Raw genomic sequence first — 10066 nt, forward strand, 5'->3', positions numbered from 1 at the left:
TTTTAAAATAAATTTATTTATTTTATTTATTTACTATTTGGCTGCATTGGGTCTTCGTGGCTGTGCACAGGCTTTCTCTAGCTGCAGCGAGCGGAGGCTACTCTTCGTTGAGGTGCGCGGGCTTCTCATTGCAGCGGCTTCTCTTGTTGCAGAGCATGAGCTCTAGGCGCGTGGGCTTCGGTAGTTGTGGCACGAGGGCTCAGTAGTTGTGGCTCGCAGCCTCTAGAGCGCAGGCTCAGTAGATGTGGTGCACGGGCTTAGTTGCTCCGCGGCGTGTGGGATCTTCCCAGACCAGGGATCGAACCTGTGTCCCCTGCATTGGCAGGCGGATTCTTAACCACTGAGCCACCAGGGAAGTCCCCTTTGCCCATTTTTGAATCAGGTTTTTCCTGCAGAGTTGTAAGAGGATTTTTTTTTGTTTCTCTAATCTATTCTGAATATTAATTCCTTCTCTAATTTGCAAATATTTTCTCCCGTTCCATGGATTGCCTTTTCACTCTGTTGGCAGTGTCCCTTGATGCACAAAAGTTTTTAGTTTGATGAAGTCCAGTTTATTTTTTTCCTTTCATGCCTGTGCCTTTGGTGTCATATCCAAGAAATCATTGCCAATCCAGCGTCATGAAGTTTTCCCCGTTTTCTTCCAAGACTATTACAGCTTTAACTTTTACACTTAAGTCTTTAATCCATTTTGTGTTAATTTTGTATATGGTGTGAGGTAAGGGTCCAACTTCACTCTTTCGCATGTGGAGATCCAGTTTGCCAGCACCCTCTGTTGAAAAGACTGCCCTTTTGCCTTTCATTTATTTCTTTTAAAAATTTTTATCGAAGTCTAGTTGACTTACGATGTTGTATTAGCTTTAGGTGTCCAGCAAAGTGATTCAGTTATACACACATACGTATATATATTCTTTCTCATATTCTTTTCCGCTATGGTTTATTATAGGAAATTGAATAGAGTTCCTTGTGCTCTGCAGTAGGAACTGGTTGCTCATCTGTTTTATATATAGTAGTTTGTATCTGCTAATCCCAAACCCCTAATTTATCCCTCCCCACCCCCTTTCCCTTTTGGTAATAAGTTTGTTTTCTATGGAAAAGACTGTCCTTTCCCCCTTGAACAGTCTTGGCACCCTTGGTGAAAGTTTTTGGACCATAAACGTGAGGGTTATCTCTGGGCTCTACTCTAGTATGTTGGTCTATGTGTCTGTCAGTACCGCAGTATTTTGATGGCTGTAGCTCAGTAGCAAGTTTTGAAATCAAGAAGTGTGAGGCCCCCGTTTTGCTCCTTTCCAACATTGCTTTGGCTATTCTGGGTCACTTGAGATTTCATATGAACTTTTGGATGGATTTCTCTATTTCTGGAAAAAAGCATTTTGATAGCGTTGCGTTGAATCTGTAGACTGCTTTAGGTAGCATTCACATCTCAGTGGGTAATTCCGGACCCCTTCCACCTGCTAACCGGGCACACAGTCTGAAGGCAGACAGGTCACCGCGGAAAAGCAGATAAAGTACTTTTCAGAGTCCAGACCTGCACTGTCCATCAGAGCAGCCACTGACCACACAGGGCTGTGTAAACTGACACCTTCACGAGGTAAACTTCAGATACCCAGAGGCACAAGCCACTCTAAGCACCCGGCAGCCCCTGTGGCCAGTGGCTCCCACCTGGGTCACATAGCGTATCAACATTTCCCTCATTTCAGAAAATTCGGTTGAACGGTGCCACCCTAGATGTCTTTAAGGGGCAAGAGGCCTAAAGCAGAAACATAAAGGTCCCGAATCTGAACGAGCTGGGATTGTTCCCACAAAATATGGCCACAGATAGAAACCAAGGCCATTGTGGGAAAGCAGAGCCGCAGTGCTGGATGGGTGTGGACTGCAGGGAACACGTTACAGGGAGTGGAGAGGAGAGGGTGTGATGGGGGCTGGTGGTGTCCGGGCAGGGCCTCCTCCCCAGCCCCCTCCCACCCCGAGTCCATCAAGGCCAAGACAGCAGCTGCAGGCCCAGCGCAGCCCCTCGTGCAGCCAGGTCAGGAGACCCGGGCCCTGCCCGCCCCCCGCCCGAGTAAACACCATCCTCGAAGGCCCCACCTTTTTCTTCAGCAGATGAATTGGCGAGGAAGCCCCCTTTCCTCCTGTGCCCCCGCCAGGCCACCACACGCCCCTCCTCCTGGCCAGCAGCAGCAGGTGTTGACAGAGCTGGCCTGTCCCAGGACCCTCCCCTCCCCTCACCCCTGGCCCCACAGCTCCGGGGAACAGGGTCTGGGCAGGGCCTGGGCAGGGCCTGGCCACCGGCCTCAGCTGCTTACACCTGCCCCTGGGAACGGAGCCAGAGCCCGAGCCAGGAGCCTCCGGGGGGACAGCCCCACGCACACACGGGGCCAGAGTCCTCTGGACAGGGCCAGACAGGGGGCCCCTCGGGCCTGTGGTGACAGGGGCAGCTCCCCTCCCAGCCCAGCACGAGGCCATGGTCATTTCCCTGCCAGGCACCCTCTCTCCAAGTTCCAGGGACACTGAAGACACCCAGCACCCGTGCTCATCCAGTTCCCGCCCTGCCCTCTAGAGGCCACTGGCAGCCCCCCAGGCCTGCTGGCATCGGCAGGCACCCTTGTCCTGAGCTGGCCCGACAGCAGGTCGTACCAGCCTCGGCTGCTAACCGACGTCTCTGGGTCCCACCCCCAAGTCCTGGGAGCCCTACCTTCGAGGGCTTGGATTCCCAGCCCCACCCTGGCAACGAGGCCCCAGGCACACCAGGAACAGAAGCGTCTTTTGACAGGGCCAGGTCTAACCCTGCCCACACTGAGCCACTGCCCGCCTCTGTGCGCACCAAGCCCATTCACACACACACATCCCTTTAATGTACAGGTTGCCTTTCTTTACTTCCAAGTTGATGCTTACCACATATATATACCTTTTTCAATGCCCCATTGATATATTTTTTTGAGGTGTGATTATATTCTGTAAAGCTCAACCTTTTCAGTGTGGGTTTTGATAAATGAATACAGTTGTGTATCCACCACCACAGTCAAGGTAGAGAACAGTTCCAACACCCCCCAAAATTTCCTGGCGTCTCTTCGTGGTCAGTCCACCCCCACGCCCAGCCCCTGGCAGAACTGATGGGTTTTCTATCCCTAGACTTTTGCCTTTTCCAGAATGTCACGTGGATCCTACAACGTGTAGACCTCTACATCTGGCTTTGTTCACCAAGCAGAAGGTTTAGAGATTCATCCATGTTGTTGGTGTATCCGTAGTTTGTTCCTTTGACTGTTGAGTACGTTTCCACTGAATGGACGTACCACATTTTTTTTTACCCATTCGCGTTAAAGAACATCTGGGTTGTATTAGTCCTGGGCGATCATGAATGACGCCAGTATAACATTTACATGCAGGGTTTGGGTGGATGTAAGTTCTCATTTCACTTGGGGAAACACCCACGGGTGGAACGGCCTGGTCCCATGGTCAGTGTATGTTTTCATTTACAAGAAATGACCAAACTTCCAGCCAAAGTGGCTCTACCGTTTTGCATTCTCTCCAGCAATGCGTGAGGTCCTGCTGCTGCACATGCTGGCCGGCAGCGGGGACTTATTGTCTGTGGTGCTGGTGGCGGCTGCAGCGGTAGTTGTTGTAGCCATTCTCACGCGAGGGAAGTGGTATCTCATCGTGGTTTTCATCTGCAGTTCCCTAACGATCGGTGATGTTGAGTGTTGTGCCACCTGCTTATATTATTGGCAAAGTGATTGTTCAGATCTTTTGCTCATGCTTTATTGGGATGTGTGTTTTCTTAGTATTACATTTTGAGAGTTCTTTATATAATCTGGATACCAGCCCTTTATCAGGTATGTGTTTTGCAAAGGCGTTCTCCCTGTCTGTGGCTTGTCTTTGGATTCTTTTAACACTGTCTTTGAAAGAGGAGAAGATTTTCACTTCGAGGAAGTCCAATTTATCGTTGTATTCTGGTATGGCTTATGCTTGAGACTATTATATCTAAGAAACCGTTGGCTAACCCAAAGTCACAAAGATTTTCTCCTGTGTTTTTTCTAGAAGTTTTATACTTTCACATTTTACATATAGGTCTATGATCCATTTTGAGTTCATTTTTGTTTAGGGTGCAAGGTATGAGCCAGGGTGTGTGTATGTTTGCATATGGACATCCAATTGCTCCAACACCATTCGTTAAAAAAATTATCTTTCCTCCGTTGAATTGCCTTTGCATCTTTGCCAAACATCAGTTGACCGTATATGTGCGGGTCTGTTTCTGGACTCTCTACCCTGTTCCGTTGATCTCTGTGTCTATTCTTTTGCCAATACTGTACAATCTTGATTTCTGTAACTTTAGAGTGAGCTTGAAATCAAGTAGTATGAATCCTCCGATTTTATTCTTTTTCGAAGTTCTTTTGGCTCTTCTAGTTACTTTGCCTTTCCATATAAATTTTAGAATCAGCTTGTCAATTTCTACACCAAAAAATCCTGCTGGGATTTTGATTGAGATTGCATTGAATCTATTGATCCGTTTGGGGCAAACAAACATCTTAAGAATACTGAGTGTTCAAACTCGTGAACATGAAACGGACCAGGACCCTATGGTCCCCACCCGCCCCGCACCCCATGTCCTCAGCCTGTCTTTTGTCTATGGAAAAACTTCAGCCAAAGAATAAGTTTGTTTCTGCATGTAGCCCCCTCCCTCCGCCTACAAAAGCTCTTGCCCGCTGATTGTCTGCGGGGCGAGTCGGCCTTTGGACAGGAGTCCACCCTCGCCTCCCCTGCCCCCCGGTCGCCAGCCTCCAAAACAAAGCAAACTCGCCTTTCCACCAGCCTTGCCCCTCTATCGGCTTTTGAGCGGCGAGCAGCCGGACCCCCCTTTTGGTTACATAGTATGTCTGTCCACTTATTTAGGTCTTATTTTATTCCTCTCATCAGCGTTTTGTGTCTTCAGCAGATTCTTTGCTTATCTTATTCCATTAAGTTTAAGTATTTCATGTATTTTAGTGTTACTTTAATGGTATTATAGTACTGAGTTTTTATTTATTTCACTTCCAAGTATTCATTGCTAATACATAGAAATACAGTTCATCTTTGTGTATTGACCTTGTATCCTGACATCTTGTACGACTCACTTACAGGTCTTTTATCCGTCCTTTAGAATTTCCCACACAGACAAATGTGTCATTTGTGAACACAAACACTTTTATTTCTTCCTTCCCACCCTGTATACCTTGTGTTTCCTTTTATTGTCTTATTGCGCTGGCTAGGACTTCAGTCTGCTGTTGCATAGGAGTGGATAGAGTGGAGATCTTTACTTTGTCCCCAGTCTGAGGGGGAAGCACCAAGTCTGTCACCATTAAGTCTGATGGCAGCTGTGGGTTTTTCACAGATGCCCTTTATCAAGTTGAGGAAGTTTCTAATACGAATTTTCTTAGACTTTTTATCATGAATGTATGTTGAATTTTGTCAAATGCTTTTCCTGCCTCCACTGAGATGATCATTTGGTCTGTTGCTGTGGCCAAGTACACCGATTGATTTTCAAATGCTGAAGCAGCCTTGCGTTCCTGCGATGAGCTCCAGTTGGCGGTGCTAGGTTTTCCTTTTCATACGTTGCTGGATTGGATCTGCTAATAGTTTGTTGAGGATTGTTGCATCTATATGCATGAGAGTTCATAGTTTCACTCACCTGTGAAGCACCTACCTTGAGCAAGGTGTGGGGAGACCCACTGGAGAGGAGGTCAACTCTGACCTCAAAGAGCTCATGCTTGAGCCCCAGGGTCACACGGATTTTCTGACCTCATTGCAGAAGATGATGTGGTTCAAAAAGAAAAAAATGTGCTTCCCATCGGCTATCTCTTTGGAGTCTCCGTACTCCCTTGAGAGCTGGGAGGTACATTATCATCTAAGGATGAGGTGGGGGTGGGGGGACTGAGGCACCAAAAGGTCGAAGACATCTAGCTGTGGGCGGAGCCAGCGAGAACCCCAGCTCCTGTCCCAGCCCCTGCTGACGTAACTGCCTTTGACCGGAAACCGCTGCTGTGAGCTGAATGTTTATGTCCTCCCAAGTTCATATGTTGAAATCTTACCCCCCATGTGATGGTTTTAGGAGGAAAAGAGGTCGTGAGGGTGGAGCCCATATGAGTGAGATTGGTGTCCTTATAAAAATGACCTCAGAGGGCTCTCTCTCTCGGCTGTGTGAGGATACAAAGAGAAGGCGGCAGTCTGCAACCCAGGAAGAGAGCCCTCACTTGACCCTGACCATGCTGGTACCCTGATCTCATTCTTCCAGCCTCCAGACTGTAGTAAGTACATTTGTTCAGAAGCCACCTCATCTGTGGTGTATTGTTACAGCACCCTGAGTTGGCTAAGACACCTTCCCACCCCATCCCTAAGGCCATAGGCTTGGGTGGATAACTGTTTTACTTACTTTCAAAATATACCTGAATCTACCTACCTCTCCCAACCTCCCCTTCTACCATCCTAAAGTAAGACTGGACGACACAAAATCTTCCTAAAAGACACCCGGCCTCCATTCTTGAACCTCTATATCCAGAGACATATTTTTTTAAAATCAGATCATCACATTCCCTTCTCAGAACGCCCCCTGCAACGTCGCTTCCATCACAATCAGACTAAAATAAAACTCCACACATGGCACAGAAAGCCATGCATGAGGGGCCCCCGCCAGTCTCCATAGCCGCACCTGGCACCCCTCCTCCATCACTCTACCCCCTGGCACACTGGCGTCTGGCCATTATGTGAACACACCAAGCTCTTGTCCGGGCACCTGCTATTCCTCTGTCTAGAAGATGCTCAGCCCCGAGGTGCCGGGGTTCAGTCCTTCACTCCACACAGGTCTCCCGCTCAAAGGTCCTGTTCTCAGAAAGCCTTCCCTAGCCACCCTCTCCAGAGAGCCCCCAACACCCCATGCCTCCTACCAGCCCCTTACACGACTATCTGTCCTTCATAGCATGGGTAAGAAAAGGGGCTGCCTTGCTAGGGGCTGCCTTCACGCACTTGTTTTCCATCTTTGTTTGTGAGCTACATGCAGGCAGGTGCCTTGCTTTCCCATTCACAGTGGACTCCCCTGTGCCTGGAACACTATTTAGCACTTAAGAGATGTGCTATCAATATTCAGTGAGGGAGAGGAAGGATGGAGGGGCCCACTGGGAGCGTCCCGAGTCCAAGACACAGAGCTGAGCGGTGGTAGAGGCCACGCCCACCTCTGCCGTCTCCTGCACAGGTCTGGCTCATCCCCCCCCCCCGCCCCCGCCGCCAAGTCTCAGTCCCAGCAGCCTCGAGCCCACACGGAGGAGGGGGGCCATGCTGATAGGGGCAAGCATTCATCTGGTGGCCCTCTTGCAGGCACTGGGGCAGTGTTCTCACATGCAACTCACCTGCACCAAGATGGGCGTTATTTCAACGCTTGCTCTACATGACTGAGAGGATTAAGAGAGTGCGGACAGGCACCTCTCCCCGTGCCTGGGGCTTAGTGGGTGGTCAGTAATCGTAACTAGTATCGTTACAAATATTCGCAACTAACAACTGGGGACTAAGCAAGCTTGAACAACTTCCCGAGATGTCCACGGAGACAAATAGATTGGAGTTCGGCGCCCGCGCCGTCAGGTGATTTTGTTTAACTTGTATAAGCCTCAGTTTCCTCACTTGTAAATACGGATAATGATACCGACTTCATAGAGGTCTCTGGCAAGTGGAGATAATGGCTATAAATCACTTACTACCGTGCCCGGCACATAGCAGATGCTCAACTAAGGGTAGACGTGGTCGTGATGATAATGATGGTGATGGTGGTGGCGACACTGGTGGCGTTTGTGGTTCGGTGGTGATAATGACGGTGATGGTGGTGGTGACAGTGGAGGTGGTGGTGATGGTGGCCGTGGTGATAAAGATGTGACAGTAGTAGACGAATAGGTGAGGATGGCAAAGCCTAGATTCACACCCTGTTCTGACTCCACTCCCGTTCCAGCTTTTTCCGGAATCTTTTTACTCCACCTTCTGGCACGCTCTACATCAGTGGTTTTCAAAACTTTTCGTCTCAGGATCCTTTCCATTAAACACAAAAATTATTGGGGACCACACAGGTTATTTGTTTCTGTTGCTTAGTCTATCAATATTTACTCCGAGTTTTAAAAAATATTTATTTACTTATTCCTTTAAAAAGAACAACGATAAGCCCATTATGTTGTTAACACAAATAACACATTATTTATGAAAACCAACTCTCTATTCCAAAGTAAAACTATTTAGTGAAAAGAGTAGCATTGTTTTACATTTTTGGAGTCTTTTTAACGTCTGGCTTCACAGAAGCCAGTTGGATTCTCACATCTGCTTCTGTATTCCATCTATTGCAATATCACACATATGTAGTCTCCAGAAAGCTCCACTGTTAAGTTGTGAAAAAATAAAGGTGGAAAAGGAAAAAAGCATCCTAGTATTTTGATAGCAGGAGATTTCACGTCTTGGCCCCTAGCAGGGTTTTAAGCCCCCACTTTGAGAAGTGCTGCTCTAAGACCCTCCAAATGAAGTGGAGGCGTTCTCAGCTTCAGGTGTCCCGGTGTCCCTGCAGGGCGACAGAAGCACCCTGGAGCCCATGCACGCTCCAGTGCAGACTTGCCACGTGGCCTGGGTGATGCGCTTCCCACCTCGAGCTCTCGGTCACCTTTGCATAACATTGCTGGGTTTCTCTGAGTTCTGCCTGCTAACCAAACCCAGCCCACAAAAGAGGGACAGGTTGGTGGTGGCCGGTGAGTGGGAGCAGGGTCTGAGACCACCGCCAGACCCAGCCCTGTGAATCTGCAGAGCATCCCTCCGGGACGAGTTTCCACATCTTGAGAAGAAAGGGCAGCGTGGTCGCCCCGCATGCAGGTTCCCGAAAGCAGACCCTGCCGTGGAATCTTTTCCTTTTCCTCGGTTTCCGTGGCATCAGGCAGCAGCCCCGGGCCCTCCCCCATATACTGGGAGAATGTGCCAGAGTCCTCATGGACCTCCCAAAGTTAGGCTGGAGAAAGCCAGCCCTCAGCCCCAGTGTGGGTTTGCCAAAACCCTGCACTTCAGGGTGCCCCAGCCTGGCCGGAAAGGCAGCCCCCAGCCAACGCTCAGGGCATCGGCGCCGGGGGAAAGCCCTCACCGCCCTTCCATCCTCTGTAACTGAGGGCAGGGGACAGGCTTCTGGCTTGGGGCTCAGAGACAGGAAGGGGCAGAGCCTGGATCAGCTCCAGTCCACAGCTTTCAGGACCCCGAGGCCGTGTCCTCAAATGAAGACTCAGAACAAAAGCACTTAGAACAGGGAAGACGTTCAACAGACTTCGGTCTGGCTCCGCAAAGCAGACCGCAGGTCTTCAAAGGGACAGCAGATGCAGGATGCCCGAGGGCCCCTGTTGCAGTGGGCGAGTCGTGTCCTCCAAAGATACATCAGTGTCCAAACCCAGCACCTGTGCGTGTGACCTTATTTGGACATACGGTCTTTGCAGGTGTCATTAAGTTAAGGACTTCCATACGAAATCCTGGATGATCCTGGTGGGCCCTAAGTCCAATGACTGTATCCTTTTAAGAGAAAGGAAAGGAACACTTGAGACGGGGACACACAGCAGTAGAGGAAGTGTGTCGATGAGCCAGAGAAGGCGGTTGGGTGAAGAGGGGCCGGCGTCAACCGAAAAGAAACGCACAACCTAGAGGGAGAGAATTGTGTTTTATTTGGCGAACTTGCTGAGGACTCACGCCCAGGAGGCAGCCCCTCAGATCGCTCCGAGGAGCTGCTCTGAAGAGGCAAGGGAGGAACGAGGATATACAGGGGTTTTTGCAACAAAAGCCAGGCGGCAGGAACATCAAAAGATGGCTGTTAATGAAAGAAAAACCAGACACCTCAAGTTAATGAACTTAGCGCTTTTCTATGTATGGGAAGATGCAAGAGCCTGGGCTCATTGGAACTGTTCCCCGGATGCGCACCTCAGCCACCTGGGGCCAGCATCCTGCTTTTCTCCATCCTGAGTCCCCGCAGGGTGCACAGTCGGGCGGCTGCAGTGGCTGACAGCTTGGGGGCTGCGACACCCTTTGTTTGCTGATAGAGCAA

This window comes from Leucopleurus acutus (genome assembly GCF_964270905.1).
Source record: "Leucopleurus acutus genome assembly, chromosome: 8".
NCBI classification, from domain to species: domain Eukaryota; kingdom Metazoa; phylum Chordata; class Mammalia; order Artiodactyla; family Delphinidae; genus Leucopleurus; species Leucopleurus acutus.